The sequence below is a fragment of the Sciurus carolinensis genome, chromosome 9 (genome assembly GCF_902686445.1).
Source record: "Sciurus carolinensis chromosome 9, mSciCar1.2, whole genome shotgun sequence".
In the NCBI taxonomy this organism is placed as follows: Eukaryota; Metazoa; Chordata; class Mammalia; order Rodentia; family Sciuridae; genus Sciurus; species Sciurus carolinensis.
This window is the reverse complement of record NC_062221.1, coordinates 79,501,694-79,524,339: the sequence shown is the minus strand read 5'-3', so window position 1 is coordinate 79,524,339 and position 22,646 is coordinate 79,501,694. Positions and strand designations below refer to the sequence as shown.

Here is a 22,646-nt window from a genome sequence, read left to right as displayed (position 1 = left end):
GCAGGAGAAAAAACAGTGCAAAAATATGGAATAGAACACATGATAGTTGCCTTTTATGGTTCGAATTCAAACAGAATCAAATAATCAGTTTAAAATATGTATTTTTACTGATGAAAATCAAAACAACGGTAAATAAACCCATGATCCAGAAAGGTTAAGTGATTTTCCTAGTCACACCTTGGCTTCCTGAATCCCAGTGCTGCTATTCCTGCCACAGAGGAGAGGCAGCAACTCCTTCACCTTGGCACTGCACTCTGGGTTGCTTTGAACAAATGGCTTAACTCCTCTGGGTCTTGGTTTACTTAGTGGCAATCTGGGGGTGTTGGGGTAATGATTCCTCACCATCTATGAAAGAGCTTCCTCTTTAAATAAGGACACCAAACTTGCCATCAACTCAGCATTTGTTTGACTTCTGAATAATCTGGAAGAGTGGCTTTTAAAATGTGACCATGGACCAACAGCATCAGCATCACCTGAGAATTTTTTAGAAAGGTAAATTCTTGCCCAGACCTACTAAATCAGAAACTGGAGGAAGGGCCCAGCAGTCTGCATTGTAAAAAAAACGTTCTAAAGAGTTCTGTACAGCCCAAGTTTGAGAACTTTTGCTGTTTTCTGCCCAATACACACACAGAGGCAACAAACTTCTCTCGGTGGCTTCTAACCAGCCCCCACCCCTTGTCTTGGCTCTACATCATGGGATGATGAATGGAGGTCAGGGAGCTGTCAACTGAGGACGGCAACAAACCCTCCAGCCCACCAAGAGGGTTGGGGAGGCCGCCTTGGGGCTTCCCTTATCATTTTTTCAACTGCCCCTGACCCACTTTTTTGAGGGGTGGGGAGCTAGCCCGTTTAATAATAAGTTTGCTTTTACTGGTTTATTCAATAGTTTTGCAGAATGAAGGAGGCAATTGAGAAGTGGTTGCCAGAAACGGGCTGGGGAAGAGACAGGGCTACAGGAGGGAAGGTTAGTTTCCAAAGAGGAAGGGTCTGAGGTGAAGCTAAAGAGGGTCGAGAGAGCCCCTGAGGCACAGGGCATTGCTTTTGGTATGGGAAAGAAAAAGAAACTGGAAGAGAGAGCAGGTCCAACGCACAAGGGAGAGTGGGTGTTGCGGGGGCTGCCCTAGAGTTTGGGGGACTGAGTGGATTTTTTTTTTCCAGCTTCCTTTCCAAGACTTTCTTTGCTTCATTTCGCTCCTCCCCCTCCTCCCCGCCTCCTCTGCTCCCCCATCCCCTCCTCCCGCGGTAATGGGAGGCTCCTAGGCAGGAGAAGCAAAAGAAGGAATTGTTTGCGAGTTCAGTCATCCAAAAAAGCTTCTTCCATATGGAGGGATCGGGTGCGCTGGGCGCGGCGTCCCCTGCCTGGTCCTCCTGCTGCTGCCGCCTCCGCGGCGGCCCCCGCTTCCTGCAGCAGGGACCCTGAGCCTCGGCTCGCCGGTGTCAGCCGCAGTGCACGCACCGCACAGACAGACAGACAGACGGACACACACACACACACACACACACACACACACACACGCACGGCGCACACACCCTCAGCCACACGCGCCTCCCTCCCTGGCCTGCAGCTTCTCGGTCCGGGGCTCCTTTGTTGCTCCGGCTGCGGCCGTTTTCCCGTGTTGTGTGTCCCCGGGTGTCACCGTGCGTGTTGTGTATCTGTGCAGCGCGGTGCTGTGTGGCGGTCTCCGCGCCCACCACGCTGACACCGGGGCCTCGGCTGGCTCACCCTTCCCAGGCGCCGGCTGCACCAGAGGTGAGTCACGTCTCTGAAGTTTGTTTTCTTTTCATAAAAAGTTGTGTTTGTTTGTTGGTTTGGGGAGTGGAGGGGGCGGGAGGCTGGCTGCCGCGGCCGACGCCGAGCAAGCGCTGGCTAGTGGCAGCGGTGGACGCGCGGCAGCGGAGCTGGGTCTGAGCGCTCGGCCGCCGGCTCGGGCTGGGGCTGGGGGCTCCGCCGGCGGGGCGCGCCGGGCGCAGGACCCACAAGCTGGGCCAGGAGGGCAGCCCGGCCCTGGACGCCGCGCCTGGTTCCCAGGTCGGTGCTTCAGGTTCCCTGGCCGGGTCATGGTTCCCTGGCTGGGTCATGGTTCCCGGAAGCTTCTCGGGTAAAAGGAGGGCCCGCCAGCCTCCTAAACTTGCCCCGAAGAATGACACCAGCGTCCGGGTCCCCGAGCCAGGCCATGGGGAGAAACCCACACGGTGTCGGCAGATGCACAGAACCACTCAGCGCGCACTTGGACTCCGGGGGCGAGGTTATCACCGCTGACGTTTTAAAAGGAAAATACTAAAATGAGGGACTGAGCGAACTAGGAGCTAAACAGCCTCAGAAAAGATCCGGTAGCAGGAGAGGTAGAAGGGGCGAGGCTGAAGTGGTGTCCAGAGGTGTCTGGGAGGCTGAGGCATCTGTAAGAGAGAGAGAGAGAGAGTGTGTGTGTGTGTGTGCGTGCGCGTGTGTTCGCGCCCGCAGCGTTCTCCTGAGGTTGTACTCTTCGGGTTTTTGTTTATGTAACTGTGAGAAGGTGGGGGCATGAATCTCTGGGACGAGTTGAAAAGGGCTACGAGGAGGGCCAGGAGCCCAGGAAGAATTTTCTGCTGGATTCTTAAAGGCCCTGCTTGACTTTCAGAAGCTCAGTTTAGTTTGCTTTTCCAGGCGATGGGACTTTGAGAGGTGCAAGTCAGGCAGACCTGGAAGGATTTCAGGAGCCTTAGAGATGGTTTTGTTTAGTTGTGTTTTGGGGTGGCAGAGGCAGAGTCCCTTGAAACACGAGTTGTGTTCCTCCAGAGATGTGGCAGTTAGAGCTAAGAATACCCAAACCACACACCAGCAATCCCAAACAGGCACTTTTTGGGTGTGGTGGGGTGTTCTGCCGCTTTCACCCCCCATCTCTTCCCTGCAAACTCAAATGGGTTCACATAAGTTTCTGACCCAGAGTTACCTCTTTGAGCTGACTGAGTGAAAAATATATCTTGGTTGTAGTCCCTTGCCCCACCTCCAAATGCCTTGTACCCAGCCCACATTTGGCACCTAGCTCTTTTTGCCCAGAACTCTGCAAGCGTAGTTCATTAAATGAACATAGTTTTTAAAATTCTTGAATGTGTAAACATTTCTAATTTATGCCACTACTGGGTTCTAAACAGGCAGCTCCACACTCTGATGGTTTTTTCATCACTTTGGTTACAGCTAATAAATCAATCTCCATTTTCTCAAGGCCAACCCGGAAAATACTAATACACAGTCTTGTTGGACACAGGTGGGGGTGGGGATGCCCATACATCTGGAAGACCTGTTTTCTGAACTTAAAGTGAATGTGAGGCAAGAGTTTGGCCATTTTGAGGTGTGTAACAGGTTTCCCAGGAACATTTCTGAGGTCTTATAATTGGCACTTTTTAATGGTCTTATAATTGAGACCCAGAAGATTCCCATGGTACTCTTGAAGCACCTTGGGTCAGTGGAACAGAGATGGGTGGGAACAGCAGTGGGATTATGATTTTCCTTCCAGATGAGTTTTTGGAATAAGTTTATGCAAAGAGGTAAAAATGAAAGAAGCCTGAATTCCCTCCTTAGGCCTCTTTGCTGACACCATCCACCCTCATGGAAATTTATTCCTCAGAATTTGGGCCTTCATGAGGCCAAAAGCAGTCTACATCTAGGAAGTCTGAGGACTGAGACCACAGACATCCCCTTTTATTTTCTTTCAAGGTATCTCAGCAGAGCACACTGTAGGAGAAGTTCACTCTGGAGGAACTGCCCAAGCTTCAGGAAGCTGACTTTCTTGGGAGGGGTAATTGGTAGAGGCCAGTATGATAGGTCTTTGACAGCAAATGGAGAGACAGGGTGTGGGAAAAAAACAGAGAGGACCCTCCTTAGGTGCTAATTAATTCATTATCAGTCAACTCATGATAAGAAATGTGATTTATGTTTCTTTCCATCTTCCAAATGAACCCAGATATTTTACTTTCTTTGAAGTGCTTTTTCATGTGCTTGGGATCCCTCTCTCTTCAGCAACTGTCTGTGGTTTCCATAGTCTAAGGATGAATAGGAGATTTTACTCATGAAATAATTCAGTTGACTTCCGCACAGACCCCTGGGGTTTAAGAAAAGAGGGCAAGAAGTGAGCCTGATGATCAGTGTTCCAAGGGCCCTAGGGGGTCTAGGTTCAAATTTCAGCTGTCACTGACATGCTTAATGAATTGAGGGTTTCTCCCTCTTTCAAAATTTGACTGAAGACTCATGTGTGCTGGATAATTTCTGTCTAGTATTTTACGACCTCTAAATAAAGAAGTATTAACCTGGCTCCAAAAGAAGCTTCAGGTTACACTGAAGTTTGCTTTCTTCCCTCCAAACTTTAAGCCCCCTTGCAATCTGGAAATAGACTGGAAATTGGGGAGAAAGAGGAAAGATGGCGATTTTCTAAATTTTTTCATTTTGAAAAATTTAATCTACTTTAACATATGTAATTTCTTGTTACCTCCATGCTTAAGTTGAACAAATATTTATGGTGCATCAGACACACAATTGAGAGCCTCCTTGTTCCAACAAAGTAAGTTTTCTTAATCAAAGAGTGGTTACCCTCAAATTTTATTCATTGCACAAACATCTACTAATTATAAAAATGTTTTTAAAGTTATTCACAACCAGGCTGGGGATATAGCTCTAGTTTCGAGCACTTGCTTAGCATGCGTCAGGCCCTCTATTCAATCTCCTGCATCACACACACACACACACACACACACACACACACACACACACACACGAGAGTTACCCACAATCCCATGACTTGGTTTTGTTCATCCATGTGTATTTATAGTTTATATAGTTGTGATGAAAGTAGACTCTTGTCATCAGACAGCCCTAAACTATCTACCTTCGACTCACAGAGAACACATATATTCAACCAATTTGCTGTTGGTGGGAATGAGCCAGATCCTAAGTGTGCTCCCACAGGAACTTTAACTTGCAATATTTTCATAATTTATGAACCTGAATCAAGTATTTGGTATTGCAGAGTGGGATGGGAGAAGGTGTTTGTTTTTAATCTAGAAGTCTATGTTTACCAAAAGCCTTCCTAAGGAAGATTTTTGCCCCTTTGGAGCCCTCAGGGTTGGTCATGGGTAATGAAGGAGAGGTGGAATACAGGAAAGAGGTTTATAGGATCCCTCTTAAGTGGCACTAACTTTTGGATTAGGTCAGAGTCCCAGTCCTGCCTCTGAACTCCATTCACACTACTTCAAACCAAAGTACTGATCTGTTCCTACATCTCTACTGCCTCAGAGTTAGACTCCTTCCCCAACCTTGCACAGTCTTTTCTACTCTTCCTTTTGTTATTCCACCATCTGCATCATCTTTTCCAGTCCTGCTTCCACTATGCTTTCCTGTGCCCTTTCCGTTGCTGCTGACACGTGACTGAGCTCCCCCTGTTACCTAACACCACCCCACTATTCTCCATCAGTCCCATAATCAAGTCACCTCTCAACTTTAAAATCCAAATTTCTCAACCCTGTTATGTGAGACTCCATCCTACTTCATGATAACTCTACCTCAGTAGGATCCTGCTGCCCTTTCACATAAGCCCATCTCATTATGTATGAGGCCCGCTTATAATGCGTTTTGAAGAAATATTTGGTGAATATTGATGAAAACACACTATTGGATACAAAGGTCATGGTTTTGTAAAATGTAGTCATTGCTCTTAATCCACTATTTTCACTTCTAGCAAGGAGCCAGGTAACTGGATATTGATGGAGGCTTGTGATCTTAGAAGAATTGCTTTCCTCTGTTTTCTTATTCATAAAAGGGGCTAATATGGAATTACTATGGTTTAAAGCAATGCACCTTACAAAAAGCAAATACTTCAGAACTGTTTATTTTGTTGTTCAAAAGATGAAACAATTCTCTTTTTCCTCAGTCCTCTAACAGGCTTCCTGGAATCCATGACCCATGAAGTTTTGTCAACATTCACTCCATCTGAGGGTAGCAGCAAAGAAGTAGAAGTAGGTGAGGTTTTCTGTTCACAGTCTGATATCTCTATCCTATTAGATCAACTGTTTTGTTTTGTTTTATCCTGTTCTGTGTTACCACTTGAAGATTATGTTTCTCATCCTTTAGTATTGGAAAAATCCAGCTTTGAGTGGAACTTGGGCTAAACTTCAGTTTGGTTCTAGTAGCTAGTACACTCTTAGTCCAAGCCTGTGGTGACCATATGAACCTCTCTTCCCCTGAGGCAAACTCTGTCAGACTTTTTGGATTCAAACCACTAACTGTGAGATTTGGGACCTAAGCTCACTATGCAAAAGTGCTGCTTAGGTCTGTGTGAGGAAAGTCGAGAGTTTATGTCTGTCAGTGGTCTTAGAGCAAATGCCTTGTGGTCTCATGTACCAGGCATTGTTTATCTCACAAAACCCAGAGGGATTCCACTTCTTTCCGTCTTCTGAAATGAAGCTAGGAAATAATTTCTCTTTTCCTAATGGTAAATTTGGCCTTATCTTCAAAGAAGTCCTTTGATGTTTGGGACAGGATTATTGGGCAATAAGAGGAAATCATAGCAGAAAGACCATAGTCAGTAATACGTAGTCAACTTAATTTGGTTGCCAGAGAAAATGTTAAGAAAGTCTCAACTGGTTCTCCTGGTTAGTAACAGGAAAATGCCTGATGTGGACGGGGTAAGAAGGGTTGAAGAAAAACAAGCCAAAAGGAGCTGAGCAGTGGAAAGCAGGGCAAAGGAATGTTATTCTTCTCCAAAATGAGTTTGGACAGTTTGGACAACATTGGACATGATGAGGGTGATGAAATGTGTGTAGGTTGGAGCCTTCATTCTTTCAACAGGCTTTTATTGAGTACCTGCTATGTGCCTGGCATCATGGCATAGACGGGTAGGGATCAATCCCAGAGCCCACAGGCATCCAGAATTCCCTTGCTGATGGGAAGCAAAAATGCAAATTCTAGTGTTAAAGTACTTGCAGTGGGTCAGTGAAGAAAGACATTTTGAGTGAGGGGAGACAATATCTCTGGAAATCTTAAAGTCAGAGATGGACAGGTAATACCGAATGTTCTTTTACCTCTGCCTGTATGAATTATTCATTGTTTTTTCCTGAAAATTCATTTTTCCTTAGTGGATGATAGGTTTAAATATGGTAGACACATGAGATTTCAAAGTCATGTCTTTGGTTTTGTTATTTGTTTGATTTTAGGAAACTTAAGAGTTAGAATCTCTAAAACCGAATGTAGAATCTCAGAAATCTGGGTTTTGGCCATGTTTCCAAAACCAATTATTGAGTAGGAAAAGGAAAACTTAGTGATTTTCCTACCTTTTTTATTTATATCAGATTTTAACTGAGAATTTTAGAAACACATGTCTGAATTCATCTTTTTGCCTTTGGATTCCATTGGCCTTTGTTCTACTATATATTTGCTTGACTCTGACATCATTCCCAGAGTAGCAGGTGAGGGAAAATTTATTTTAGAGGCGTAAAAATCACTGGGCTTTTCATTTGCCCAGAAACCTCCTGGATTGCTGAAGGAATACCACAAGGGATGGGAGCCCCAGGTAGGGGAGGAAGGTATGTGGACCTGGCTGGCCTCAGAGGCTCCCACCCAGCCTGGCTGCAACTGACTCTCAGAGAGAGCCTCCCCCACCTTCCCTGGTTCTGCCAATATTTTTCCAGACTACTCAAAGCAAAGTGCCTTTACTAGTCTGTGCTTACCTAACATTACAATCCCAGCAGGTTTATTAGGTATGGGTCATAGTTAATTGGAGAGGAAATTGGGGGGTTCCAGGTTTATTGGTTTTCTATGAAAGCAGAGGCTGCTCTTAATTATTTCACAGATCATCTTTCCCACTTTACTGTCTTTCTGTTTTCTGCCTCTTGACTATCACACTACAGTAGGGTTACCATAGCTTTTCCTTCTTACATAGCTGTGCCCAAGTAGAGGGATTTATTAATGCTGTCAGTCAGCTCAAGACCTTCTTTTGCAAGTGAGACCACATAAAGGTAGAAGTTCAGAGCTGTTTATTTCTGTCATTATAAATGAACCTTTGGTAATGAATAAGCTGTATAGAAATCTGCTATATTACAGCCAAGAGTTAAATTCTCAGGATCGTCCAATGTACAGACCTCTGAAATAATCACCTGTGCCCCCTCCTTGAGACCTTTGGTGGTTTGCCATCTGTGAAGGCTCTGAGTCAGTTCCAGGTGATGATAGGCCCCAGTCAGGTGCTTTCCATTCTGTAGGCTTCTGTAGTAGAGTTGGAGGCTGGGCAGTGCTGCTGGCTTTAGCCTGTCTGGACTATGGCAGCTTGCCAGCAAGTTTCAGTGGGTGGTCTTTGACAATGAAAGAAGGGGGTGGGGGCAGGGAACTTAGCTCTCCTCCCCAAAGGGAACAACAAGGTGGTTTTCTATAGGTGGGTTTTACATTGGCGACCAATCCCCTTGTCACTGACACACCATACATGTCTTGAGTGTGGCTGAAAAGAACTGAACAGGTTGCCTGAAGGTGGTCATTGTGATGGAGTTAATTTTCGTTCCCCCGATTTTACACAAATGAAGCCTTGTGTTTAGGTGGCCAGCCTTCCCTCCAAGGGAGTGAGCACGCATGAGCAGCAGGTACCTTTCGTCATGAGAGGGAAGAATGATTATTCTCACTTGCCAAAACAGAAAGGCAAAGCTCCTAGTGCAGCTCTCACCCCACAGCTCAGGGAATCAGCCATGGACCAGGAGCGCAGGCCGAGATATGCTACTTTCAGTTGCAAGGAGGCAGCACTGCCTTGCCTGCCTCTGCCTCCTCCCAGTGATGGGGAGATTGATAGCTGTCATCTGGTAAAAACCTACTGGGTGCCAGACCCTGTGCTAAGAATTACTGTCATTATCCCTTTCATCTCCCAGTTCTGTGAATCTAGGCATTATTATCCTATTCTGCAAATATGAAGCTAAAGCTTAAATAATTGTACTGACTGACTTGTTCTGGTCTCACAACTGGAAGTGGCAGAGCCAAGATTTCATTGCAAGTCTGCCGACTCCAAAACTTGGGGGATGGGGGCAGATAAGTTCTCTCCCCAAAGCAGAGCCCTCTCAGCTTGGGAAAACTTTCTTTTGCAGCTAACTACGCATAAGGGACATGTGGGGTCCTTTATGAGATTTGCCTTAAGCCACATGAATATAGAACTGGGACCTCAAGTGGAAGGTGTTGAGTGGCTCAGAAGCAACAGCACCAGGGAACCCAGGCTTTGTGGTACAGCTATGGCAGACTTTGCAGTCAGGGACAAAAGCCAAACCACCTCCATCATGGGTTTCATTTCTGAACTTATCTCTTGGTATTTTTTCTCCTCCTCCTCTGGGACATTGTCTGAATCGACTGTCCTGAATCTCTGCTCCTGCTACAGCTGCCAGATGAATCCATCTGCACCTAGGCTTTCTGCAAGTCTGATCAAGCAGGTCCTCCGTGCCTGCAGTGAGCTGAAGGGGAGAAGGTGTTTGGCCCAGCAGATACTTTTACTGGTCAGGAAAAGTGGCAGCTTGTACAGAAAATACCCTGGGGAAGGAAGTAGCAGCTTTGACAGACAGGTAACTGACAAGAGATGCTGCTGCCTTCCAGGCAAATACTCACAGGGCAGCCAGCAGAAGGAATTCGACAGGCAGGTACCTGCACAAGTGCAAAGCACCCTACTCCCTGCCGGCTTAGGAGGGTGGTGAGGTTTGGCAGCAGAGGACATGTAGTTATCCTTGTTCCTTGTTTTTCTTTAGCTAACATAGGAAGCCTGAAGCCAAGATGCTCTGGGTGTGGGAAGACAAGGTTTAAAATATAACGATGTGACTTGGGTAATGGGGAGGAAGTCAGAGAAACTGTGCCTTTCTTCTCCTGTCATTGCAAGTTGCCTTTTAGAGGACCATGAGAATGCAGTGAAATGGCCAGAGGGAACACTTGATTGAAAATGTTCCTACTCACCTCAGAAGCCCAAGGTCCCTGGCATCTGTACTCACCCACTGTGAGTAAAGAGATAAGAAATTCTAGGGAACTGGTCAGTTCTGGACACAGGAATGCTTTTGACTCTGTGGCATGTTTTTGTTTTCTAAGTGCAGGAGCCTGAATAGGATGCTCTTTGATCAGACTGTCAGAAACCCCCCTGAATCTCCCCAGACCAGCTTTCTTTTCCTCCCTAGAGGGAAGAGACAACTTAGAGTCTCTGGGTCTGGAAGAAGCTGAGAAGGAAAAGAAGTTCTGGTAACTAGATTTAGGGTAACACCCTTCCTTGAGAGAAGAAGGGACAGGGGGCCAGAGCATTTCCGGGAGATCCTATCTGAGAGGACAGAAGTCTGGAGTGCATCTTATTAGAAGGCAGGTGAAATGCTCAGAAAGAAGGTTTTCAGAAGAAAAGCATGTTTCTGGAACCACTTCCAGATTTGGGATTTGTATGGCATCCTGGTTAATGGGAGGATTTTTGACCAGCCAGGATTTCAATCCTGGCTTTGCCCATAGCTAGGTGTGTGACCCTGGGCAAGTTACCAAAACTGCAACCCCAGTCTTTTATGGTTGTTGCAAAGGGAAAGCAAGGCCATGTATGTAAAACTCAGGAAATCACATTGGGAGACATCAGTGGGGCAGAGCTGCTGTTCTTTAGGAAAGGAGGGAGGAACAGACTGAAAGGAACCTTCTTGGTAGGGTAGGACTGACAGGAGGATGAGCCAGCAGAAGGCCCTGCTGATGGAGTCCCAGCTGACTAAGGTCTACAGAGAAAGGGACGAGGATGGGGAGAAACAGGAGCACACAGTGAGGCCAGGCCTGGTCACTGGCTAGATCACCACCCCTACCCGCTCCCACCCTGGCCCCTGCAGCCTTCCTCTCCGCTTCTCCAACTCTGCTTATCCCATCCTACCAAACATCTTGAGGTCATCCTTGACTCTGCTCTTTCTTTCATACTCTATTTTGTTTTTGCTTTTATTTTCATTATTAATTTACTGTGGTGCTGGAGATGAAACTCAGGGCTTCACACAGTGCTAAGCAAGCACTCTACCATGAGAAACTCCCCCGGCCCTCACACTCCACTTTAAGTTGGCAAACAATACTGGCTTTACCTTCAAATGTTTGTAGAATCCTATGACCTCTTACAACTTCTTCTGTTAACTTTTCTGATCCAGACTGTGGTGGTGACTTTCTGCTCAAAACTACATGGTTTCAAATATCCATGAAAAATCAAAATGCCTTGATCTGGAAAAATCCAGTGCCCTGAAACCCAGCCCTTCCTTTCCATATCACCTCTGCCTGCCTTGCTCACCCCACAGCCCCGTGGGCCTCCCCAGGGCTCCTCCAACCAACCTTCTCCTCCTTAGGGGTTTTGCTCTTATTCCACCAGCTGCCTGGTGGCTCTTCCCCCACATTCATGTGCAGCTCCCTCCCTCATTTCAGTGGGTTCCCTGCTGCCCTCTCATCTTCACCTGGTCATCCCCACCACCATTCTCTCTCCTTTCAACCTAATTTATTTTTCCTTAGCATTGTCACCTTCCGATATGTATCTATTTGTTCATTTGCATATTACCTACTTCCCCTATAGAAGGAAGAAAGATCCAGGGACTTTGTTGTGTTTCTTGCTTTCTCCCAGTGCCTAGAAGACAATTTGGTATCTTTTTCTTCCTTCCTTTCTTTCTTTTCTTTCTTTTTTCTTTTTTTAATAATCTGCAGTACTCTCCTGAATTGTAAAACTAATGCATAAGAGTTTCAAGCAAGATGAAATACAGTCAGCCCTCAGTGTCCACAGATTCCACACCTGTGGATCCAATCATAAATCGCCATGGATCGAAATTTTTTTTTAATTATCATATCTGTACTGAACATGTGCAAACTTTTTTCTTGTCACGGTATAACAACATAGGATTTACACTATTTACACTATTCAGTACTATAAGTAACCTAGAGATGATTTAAAGGTACATGCAAATAATATCTACACTATTTTTATGAGGGATTTGAGCATCCATGGATTTTGGTATCCTGTGGGGGCAGTGTTCGAAACAATCCTTCACAAATGCCAAGGGACAACTATAAGTACTTATGGACTTATACAAGCAAATGCATTCAGGGGTGTATGTATATGAGGAACCTGGAGGGAAGGTGCTGAGAGTACTAACGATGAGACTTTTGGAAAAGCCAGGCATCAGTCCTGTGCAAGACCTTGGCAGAGAGAGAGTCCAGTTCCTTCTCTCTTCCTCAAGGTAACAGACTTCAGGAATTGTCTGTGGCTAGGCAGGTGGTTCCACCTGTAAGGAAGATACACGAATGAAGGCAGGCATGAGGTGGTGCATGCCAGTAAATCCCAGTGACTTGGAAGGCTGAGGCAGGAGGATCACAAGTTCAAGGCCAGCCTTGGCAACTTAGTGAGATCCTGACTCAAAATGAAAATGAAAAGGGGCTGGGGGTGTAGCTTAGTGCTAGAGTATCTCTGGGTAAATCTCCAGTACTGTGAAGAAGAAGAAAAAAAAGGAATGGATGTCCTCTCTGCCCTTAAAAAAGGAATGGATGTCCTCTCTGCCCTTCCTCATCACACACTTTAGAAGAATTTATTGTGTATCCATGTTATGCACAGCGCTGTGCAGGGCCTGGCTAGGAGTTGCAGAGCCCAGGTCTTCCTCTCATCCCACCACTGTTATAGTCTGGTTGTCCTTCTGGGGTTTCCTAAGTGGGCCTAGGCCACCCACCTTGCTGCTGCCCTCTTCCAGCCACCTGAGTCCAGCTGGAGGTCTTTCAGATCTGGTCGGCATGGGATGGTTTTGACAACAGCTCAGTTCCCCACACACAGGGGGCCTGGTGGGGCCAGGCCCTGTGCTGGGCACGCCAGTGACAGAGATGGTACCTGCTGTTGGAAGTAAGGAAGAGCATGAGGGTTGCCACCTCAGAGGGGCATAGATCTGACTTCAAGTCGTATCTTAGACATTTCTGACTTGGTTCAAGATTTAGAAGCAGAGGAAGAATAAAAATAGTGAGGAAGATCCCAGGAGGTCTTGCGGTGACAAGAAAAGTGGAAAAGTGTGCCTCAGCAATAGTATAACCAGATGCCAAAATCCAACCCAGCAAGCATGTCATGGAACTAGGCAATAGCCCATACCTCCTTTTTTATTATTGCTATTATTATTTTAAATTAGTAACCTTTTTGAGCAGTCTTAGGTTTACAAAAAAGTGAAGCAAAACAGAGTTGCCATCTAAGTCACCCCTATTACCTAACCCCTACCAATTTCCCCTATAATTAACATCTTCTGCTGGTGTGATGTATTTGTTATAATTGATGAACCAAGGTTGACATTTCATTATCAACTAAAGTGCATAGTTTACTAGGGTCCACTCTTTTTGTGGTACATTTTCTGGGTATTGGCAGATATATGATGGCATGTACCTACCATGATAGGATTGTAATATTCTGCTGCCTAAAAGTCTCCTGTGCTCCACCTATTCACCTTCTCCTCCCTCCCCCAAATCTTTGGCAACCACTATCATTTTACCATAGTAAATATGTATATTTACTATATATAATTTTACTATATGTGTGTGTGTGTATTATATAAGCTATAGTTTTGCCTTTTCCAGAAGTTCACATAGTTGGAATCACAAAGTAGATAGGCTTTTCAGACTGGCTTCTTTCATTTGGCAGCCTTTTTGGTTGTCTCTCCTTCCTGCCCAATACACCTATCCAGCTGGGGAAGGAGGGGCTCAGAGCAGAATGCCAAAACCCTCCTGACAAGAGCCCTGCGGGTCTGTCGTGAGGCTCCTTTACCCTCTTCACTGGTGCTACTGGAGTTTAACCAGGCTGGTAAACTGTCAGGAGCTGCCTGTGTTTGGGTTCCACATCTGGAAGTACCAGCTGTGCAGACCCTCCTTCCCATTCTGAGCAGAGAGCCAGGAGGCTCATGGGGCTGTTTGTCTTCCTCCTTGGGAGTTTGTTTTGCTTACTTTGGAGCTGCGGGCAAGGGCAAGCCTGGGGAAGTGTGTGTCCCTTGGGCAGGCAGCGATCCTGTGTGCTCACATCTGGTGGTGGGCCACTGGTCCCTCAGCGTCTGCATTCACTTCTTTCAGCCCAGGTTCCACTGGTGTCCTTGTTGAGCCCTGAAAGCAATGGGGAGCACTGGGGAGCTTGTTTGGTGGTCATTAGAGGGGAAGACCAATCAATCAGGCACAAAGAGATTAAGAATATTTCCCCTGCCAAAAAATACTTCTTTCTTGAGTCAGCATTGAAAATTCGGATTCCCTGGGAGTTTGGAAGTAGGAGCCCTAGTAGTCAGAGCACTTAGCAGTCACTTTAAACAGTGAGGCTCTCTGGGGGACAGGTTATGATGACAGATTTGATAATGGGAGCAGAAAGAGGGAGCTCTTCCAACCCTGCTGCAGTTCAGGACCACATTTAGGGGAAAGGTTAGGGGGTGTGACTGTGGAATCCTGTGGATCATCTGAACCAAATGAAAAGTTCCAGGAACTAAGGAAGGGAGGAATACTGAGTAGAGTGAGTTCTAACCCTGGGGAACAGGGACTTCAATCTAGAACCTGGCTTCCATTCCTGCTTGAACAGAGAGCTGAAATCCGTCGGTACTTTCTCACATTGCAAGATGCCAGCCAGATGTGTCAGAGTTTAGTACAGAGAAATAAGACTCATCAGTTGCCTTTGGACTATGGAGATTCTATGCCGAAGATCCAAATCCATACCACTCCCTCCTCTGGTTTTCTTTTCTTCACCTAACCTGAGCAGTGACTTAGTAACGGCTCCAGAATGCCATTCAGTGCTTTACCTAGCTGTGTAGGTGCGCTAATAATACCTGTGCCAGGCATATCCCTGAGACTGTGAGCACTAATGCAATGCAGTCTTTAAAGCCTTTAAACTTCAGAGAACAGCACGCTACAGGCAAGCTGTCCTCTTGCTTTTGTTGTTAATTATAGCTCCAGGGTGGAGCCTGCTGGCCCATCTTCTTGTCTTCTCGGGTCTTACTGCAGTGTCCCTGCAGCTATCCCAGTGATTACTGACCATCTGGAAGTCTTGGCCATGGCCTCAGTTTGCCTGGGGAAGCAGAGGTTAGAGAACTAATGACCTGTGTGAGTGTGGGACCCATGTTCTTTACCAAATCCAGCCTTCACCCCAAGCCACCTTTCCTACATTCTGTCCCCTCAGTCTCAAGGAGAGACAGTGAGAGCCCTGAGAAAGAATCCCATGCTGGCTCCTGTAGGTATATGCCAGGTAGTGTGTGTACAAGTAGATGCCACATTTTCTGAATCAAAAGACAAATCCATGGTCTATTAAAACATTTTTTTCTGATGTTGCGGAGTAGGGATCTCAGAAAAACTGATTTTGTAAGTATCTTATGATACATTTAAAAAATACTGCCTTCAGCGTAAGGTCCAGTGGGGCCATCCCAGCACCTCCTGATGGTACTGTCTCCTGTTGTTGCCAGAGTGCAGGCCTCTGTCCACGTGGGGAGCTTCGGCGGGTGTTGATGGAAGGAAGTCTCTGGTGTGGTCTGGCTCTTCTTGAGTGCTTTTTCTCCAGAGCCATCTGTAGAAATGGGGCAAGATCCCAATTTTACCCACCACCCCCCGCCCCTCTCCAGAAAAAGCCAGCCTCCAAAGTAGTGGGAGGATCCTTCATAACTAAGTTTTACATGCTTTGAAAGTCAAGAAGTAAAAAGGAATCGTGTGTCCAATTGAGACGGAATCTTAGGCTGGCAGAACTAATTTTTCCCACACGTGAAATTAACCAAAATGCCAGTGCTAATGCCCGTGGTCTGGGTGGGGAAAAATCACCAAGACCTTGTTCTTTGCATCTTAGCCAAGATGAGGCATGTTTCCTTGCCCCAGGCCAGGGAGTTGGGACCTGGCTCCCTTGTGTGAAGAATGCCACCCACTAAAACTCAGGATGCTCACTGCTGCTGCCTCTCAATAGTCACTTGAGGTTTCATACTGAGTTTTGGATACCGATGCCAATATCCAGCAGCAAGTCTTGCCTGATCATAGCATATTCACCCTCTGTAGGCATTTGCCACAGGAGCCTGAAGATATTTGTAGCCATCAATGAGTGACTTTTCAATTGGTTAGTCAAGATGTTTATCAAGTGGTGTGTCTACTGTCCTCAAGGAGCTTATATCCTGGTTTCTGAATATTTCCGAAATCAAAACATTGAATTGTATTATTCACAGAAGAATGCTTGGTCTGGAATGTGTACTGTGTTATTCAGCTTTCTGTTACTGTAGCAAAATACCTGAGAAAATCAACTTGAAAGGAGGAAAGACGTATTTTGGCTTATGATTTCAGAAATTTCAGCCCATAGTTACTTGGTCTTATCATTTTGAGCCTGTGGCAAGGCAGAATAGCATGGTGGGGAGCACATGATAAAGCAAAGCTACTTGCTTCATGGCAGTTGGGAAGCAAAAGGAGAGAGCAGAAGAGGTCAGAATCTCAATATCCTCTTCCAGGGTATATTCCCACAACCTAACTTCCTTCCACAGGTCCCACTATCTCCCAATAGCACCACAGACCTTTAACATCTGGGCCTTTGGAGAACATTTAAGATCTAAACTTTAACAGTTGCATTGATGATCACTACTGTCATCATTGCCATATCATTATTACTTTGACCTGACATGATGAGCTGCTGATTTACAGTTCTCTCCTCAAGAGCCTATATTCTTGGAGAATTTGGTTATTTGAAAAGTTTGACACTTGTCAAATGGATTACATCAAACTTAAAAGGTTTTGCACAAGAAAGGAAACAACAGAGTGAAGAGACAAACTACAGAATAGGAGAACATACATGCCAGCTATTCACTGGACAGGATTAATATCCAGAATATATAAAGAACCAGAAAAGTTTAACAATAAAAAACAAGTAATCTAATTAAAAATGGCAAATGATCTGAATAGATGCTTCTTAAAAGAAATGCAAATGGCCAGTCAATATATGAAAAATGCTTAATATTATTAGCCATCAGGGAAATGCAAATCAAAATTATGGTGAGATACGATTTCACCCCAGTTGGAATGGTTGTAATAAAGAAAAAAAGAACAAAACAAACAAAAAATAACATGCTGGTAAGGATAAGGAGAAAAAGGAAATCTTACATATTGGTGGGAATGTAAATTAGTACAGCCACTATAGAAAACAATATGGAGTTTCCTCAAAAAACTAGAAATAGAACTACCATATGATACAACTATACCACTCCTGGGTGGGTATACAGCCAAAGGAAACGAAGTTAGCATACTAAAGTAATACCTGTACACCCTTGTTTGCTACGACACCATTCATAATAGCTTGGATGTGAAATCAGCCTAGATGCCCATCAACAGATAAATGATAAAGAAAATGTGGTATATATACACAATGGAGCATTATTTAGCCATAAAGAAGAATAAAATTCTGTCACTTATGGGAAAATGGATAGAACTGAAAGACATAATGTTATGTGAAATAAGGCAGACACAGAAAGTCAAATACTGCGTGTTCTCTGTCATATGCAAAACCAAACCAAACCAAAACAAAACAAAAAGCTGATCTGAATAGTGATTACTAATGAATGGGAAGGGCTCCAGAGGGGAAGGAAGTGAAGATAGAAGAAAAGTGGATGCACATGATAAATGCACACTATATACATGTATGGAAATAGCATACTGAATCCTATTAATATGTATAATCAATATGTATCAATAAAAACAAATTACTTTGTCACTTATGGTATGGTTCTGAATTTGATAGGTAGAAAAGTGGAAAAGTCATAGATTCAGAGGTCTGAATCAGTAGGTTTGGGCCCTGATGATCTCTGTCTTGGACCTTAAGGCCTCTGACTGGTAGGTTCTACAGCCAAGGAAAAGCCAGCCAGTGCTGGGGATGTGTCATTGGTGAGATATGGACAGGGTCTGGGGAAGGACCTTCATGGACAAGCAAGCCCCTAAAAGGAAACAGCGAGCTTGGGGGAAAACCAGCTGACTAGGGCCCTTGGGCCCCAAGAGTGAGGGAGATAGGCTGCTTAGGGGCTGCTCCAGCTGCCACCAGCAGTCCTCTTATAGGGCTGGGGCTGCCTCTGGGGTCTGATACATCCAGAATGTCAAAAAGGGAGTATGCCCCTCTTCCACCAGAACCTAGGCGTTCCCCCAACACCCCCCTTACTGTGCCATTTGCTTAATTTAGAAGACATTGGGTTGGGGAAGGAGTTCTTGGAAGTCAATGCAAAGATTGGGAAGATTTGAGAGGTCTTGTTTTAATTATCTTATTAATTTTTTTAAAAAAGTTTTATTATTACTATTTCCTAACTTAAAAACTCACACAACATAAAAGCAGAAAGATTAATATCATGAACTCAGTGAGCCTATATGGACATTTTAAATGTATTCTTTTTCAATTGAAGGTTGGGTATTATTAGTCTATGAAACAAAGTAAAGATAGAAAATAGACATTATGAAAAAGAACATACAAGTTTTATTACATACCTAAAAGCACAGGAGGATGAGACTCAAGAGGGGCAAATGGCTGAACCTCAGAGAGAGCTTTAAAAAAAAAAAAAGGTAGGGGCTTGGCTCCTGGGGAGACGGCAGGAGGAGGCTACGAAGGCTGGGGGAGGATGTGCACATGGAGCTGGGTTGTCTTATGCAGATGAGTCTCCCAGGTATCAGCCACCTGTGGACCTCTCTGTCTGGGCCAGGTGTCAGACCCCCATCTCTTCTTCCTGTGGAAAGACCCTGGTGGTGGGGTGGGGGTAGAACAGAAAAGCCTGTGCCTGCGTCTGCTGTTTACTAATGTAGACAGATGTACGTTTCTTTTTATAAAAGGACAGCTTTTCCTGTAGAAGCCAATCCTATAGAAGTCTGTGGTTTCTCTGAATAATCAACCCAGAAGATGCCAATGACATCCATCTGGGATGGGTAGTTTTTGCTCTCCTGCATACCCATCACCCAGATTCAACAAGTAGCAAGACAAAAGTTTTGTGTTTTCTAAATTTTTAAAAAATATTACTCTATTACTGTGCCGTGTGCTAAATGGGTCAAAATTGGATGCTACAAAGTTACTCCTTCACAAAAGTATGTGATCCAGGCTCACCACCTTTGACAGTGGAGTTGGAAAGAATATGCGCATGGGGCACTGGGGTTTGATTAGTGATTGTTCCGTGGTGCTCTGAGATCTTTCTGTGTCTCTTTACCAAAGCTTAAGCTCTTGCTGAGAACTTTTCTTTTGGATTCCCAGGACCTAGTGTTTAACGAGTGTTCAATAAACATTTATGGACTTGTGAGGCAAGTGATGCCATGAGACAGTGGGTTTCCACCTGGACAGGTGTGAGTAGTGTGAGTGTGAGTGCTGGACCCACCATCTGCAGTGTCGGGGATGATGATATACAGAGTTGAGAGAAGGCCAGTCCTGGGGAACACTGAGCAGGACAGAGCCTCAGGTTTCTGGAGAAGTGGCCTCTGCCTGCCTGCAGATTCAGGTGTTCATCCACAGGCCCTGAGGGAGGTAAGGCAGGATTCTAAAAAGGCTCCAGATCTGTTTTGCTGGGTGGCCATGCAGCCTGCAAGCCGCCTGTGCCATGAGGGCCTGCATGCTATCCCCAGTACTCTTTGATACACTTTGAAGTTGACAAGAGAGAGCAGGAGAGGCCTCTGTCATGCTCAGTGCATGATTCTGCTCCTGGCCTCTGGACACTGCAGCTAGGCTGCTCTGAGTCACTATGGTGACAGGGCTGGGTGGAAGAGTGGTTAAAGTGTATGAAATAGGGTGTTGGGGAGACAGGAGGGGACACGCTTCAAACATTTCCCTTCAAGTCCGAATCTCGGGTCTGCGTAGCAGGAGAGTCCTCGGGCAGGGTGTGCCAGTTCCATGACAGACCTGGGAGAAGTCACCAAGCCCTGACTTTCAGCAGCCAGTCTGTTCCTCCCCTCTCTGCCTGGTCTTTTTCAGTTTAAATTTCCAGCCAGATCTTCTCCTCCCATGCATTTATGGACGTATGGTGTGTTTGTGTATGTGTGTGTGTATGTGTGTGTGTGTGTGTTAATTTTTATTTTTGGCAGAAGTTAAGACACAAGATGGACTTGGAAGGAGATGAAACCAGTCTGGGTATATGTTGGGCAGCAAGCAGTTTCATTCCTGAAGTGGGAGGGCCCAGGAGGGGGCAGGGCTGGGGCTCCAAGGTGGGGGCCGGGGTTGTCTCCTCCCCCTGTGGGGACCAGGGAGGTTAGGAGCTAGAGTCTGAGCTGCTAACTCTTTGGATTGTCAAACAGTAGGCTCCCGGGGAGCCAAAACCCTCTGTAAAGTGGATGTGGGATCCCTGGATGGCCAACACCGGAGGCATTTCTTAGTGTTCTGTGAGCCCTGGAGATTGATCTGGCTTTGTCAAGGGAACCCTGGCCACCTTCTCAGGCTTTGAAGGGCAAACATTCAAATGTGCATAAATCATCCCTCCCTCACCTCCAGGGTCCCCCTCAAAGTACACGATCCTGTTCCCAGTAGGCAGGGGTGATGGTGGCCCAGAGAGTGTTGTTGCCTTTGCACTGCGGAGGCTGTCTTGCCATGGGGGCCTCTTGTGGGGTTTTTATTTCTGTGTGAGGAATAGACAGTAAGGAATCTGAAAATGCAAAAAAGAACTTGGAAAAACTGAGAGAAGCTTTTTGGAGAAAAAGTTTTCTTCCTGCAAATGTGTTAATATTCAATTTGTGGGATGAAAAATATTTATTTTAGCTTTAAAACCGTAAGAGTTTCTTTAAAATAATATACAGTATATACCATCTTTATGCAAAACTCTCAATTCTAACCATTGAATCCAATGCAACCAAAGCTTTCCTGGCAGACATTTTTTCCTGAAATACCCTGACATCAGTGGCAGAGACACCCTCGCAGGATCGTCAACACTGGCTGCAGGAAGAGTTTTGAGAATAATGATGCCTAGGCTGAGGCTCTAAATTTATTTGCTTGAGGTGCCATTCCCCTGCCCCTCACCCCTGGCATTGCTGTTTTTAGTGTCTGCAGATGATTCTTCTGGGCCACCAGAGCTGCTGTGTAAGGGCTAATGCAGTATAAGAACAGAAGATGAGCTGGGCACTGTGGCTCTCGCCTGTTATCCCACCAATCCAGGAAGCTGAGGCAGGAGGATTGCAAGTTCAAGACCAGTCTCAGCAACTTAGGGAGCTACTGCCCTAAAAAACAAAAACCAACCAACCAACCAATAAAACATACCACAAGGGAACTAGATGAGGATATGGGACATTTTTTTTATTGTCTCTCAGTTCATGCTAGGGCTTATAACTTGAATTTCAAACCCAAAGAGCTGCCACCAGTTTCGGATTGGTATTTGATACTTGGACACTGGAGACTGAATCTGGGCAGGCTAAGGGAACTTTCAGAAGTGCAGGTTCCATGCACCTTCAGGAGTTTGAATGCAATGCCTTATGGGAATCTGCCCAATCTATCCTGAAGCCCAGTGACTAGTATGTGGTGCCAACTCAGACTTTGTTTTTTCTGCATTTCTTAGTTCTTTCTTTGAAAACAGTTCTGTTACATATCTGCTTGCAGCTGCCAGGCACCAAGACCAGCAGGTAGGGGAGGCAGACGGCCCTGGATTTGAATCCTTTACCTCAGTTGCTTAATCTCTCCAAGCCTCACTTGCTGCATCTGTTAAATGGGGATGAGAATACTGCCTATCTCCTAGAGTTGTGTAGAGGTTAGACAAGATGATACTTTATTAGCTCATTGTTTTGCACATATTTATTCAATAAATTGTGAAATAATTTTCCTTGTTTTATGTTAATATTGATGGTCTCATTCTAAATGTGTGCCTTAGTCATATGTTGTGACAAAACCTGGTTTACTACATTCAATAAATTTCAATGACTTTTAATTGTGTTTACAAGTCAATAGGAAGTTGGTAATTTAGCAGGAAAAAAGGCCGTCTTTGAATGTCAATATGCTTACCATGATAATTTCAAAAAACTAAGTTTTATATGGAATATTTTATACAACTCACTAAACAGAGTAAAGATTGTTTAAAGTAAAGGATCTCTAAAGGTTAATAAAGTATTGAATTTGTTTTCACTTATTTTGCAAAATTCATGCCCGTGTTGCACAAAAGCAATAAAATCCGGAATCAAGGGAGATGTTCTTTATAAACCAAAGGATTGGAATGTTGCAATCAGACAAAGCAAACTCTTCAGATGTGATGATGGGCAGCAAAATTTTATATTCCAAGGGGTTATTGGGAAATGAGGCCCTAGGCCTACGGAAGGATAAATTATTGGCGATGACATGATAATATTTTGGGTTAGCTTTTATGCTTTTCAAATTTGTCTTTTGAATCATAAAAGTGATACTTCATACCTGTTGTGAATATTTCTCTTTTTTTTCTTTATTTTGTTTGTTTGTTGTGGTTTTGGTGCTGAGCTCTAACCCAGGGCTTCCTGCCTGCATGTGCTTACCACTGGTCTACACCCCCAGCCCTACTTTGAATATTTCTGAAACATTTAATGTACAAAGTGCAAATCTAATCTTCAGAGACAACCAATGTTTAAGTTTGCATGTCTTCTTACCTTTCCTTATGACAATTTAAATAACCACACACTGTGTAGTCATATGTAACTTTTTTAAATTACAGAAATAGAATCATGATGTTTTGCAAGTTGCTTTTGGAACATTCTTCTTAGGTCAGAATCTCCA

The 22,646-nt window shown here is 45.0% G+C and overlaps 1 protein-coding gene across 6 annotated transcripts in view; it reads left to right on the top strand.

The window, feature by feature from the left end:
- The first annotated feature begins 1,276 nt into the window (after positions 1–1,276).
- Boc (BOC cell adhesion associated, oncogene regulated) overlaps positions 1,277–22,646 on the top strand; it is a 75,099-nt gene continuing 53,729 nt past the window's right edge. For 2 of the 6 annotated variants that reach the window (XM_047565004.1, XM_047565001.1), the window contains exons 1-2: positions 1,277–1,750; positions 5,901–5,989. The gene's annotated coding sequence lies outside the window, so the exon portion shown is untranslated. The remainder of the gene's footprint in view (positions 1,751–5,900; positions 5,990–22,646) is intronic. The other 4 variants (XM_047565006.1, XM_047565005.1, XM_047565003.1 and 1 more) reach the window with 3 other exon arrangements.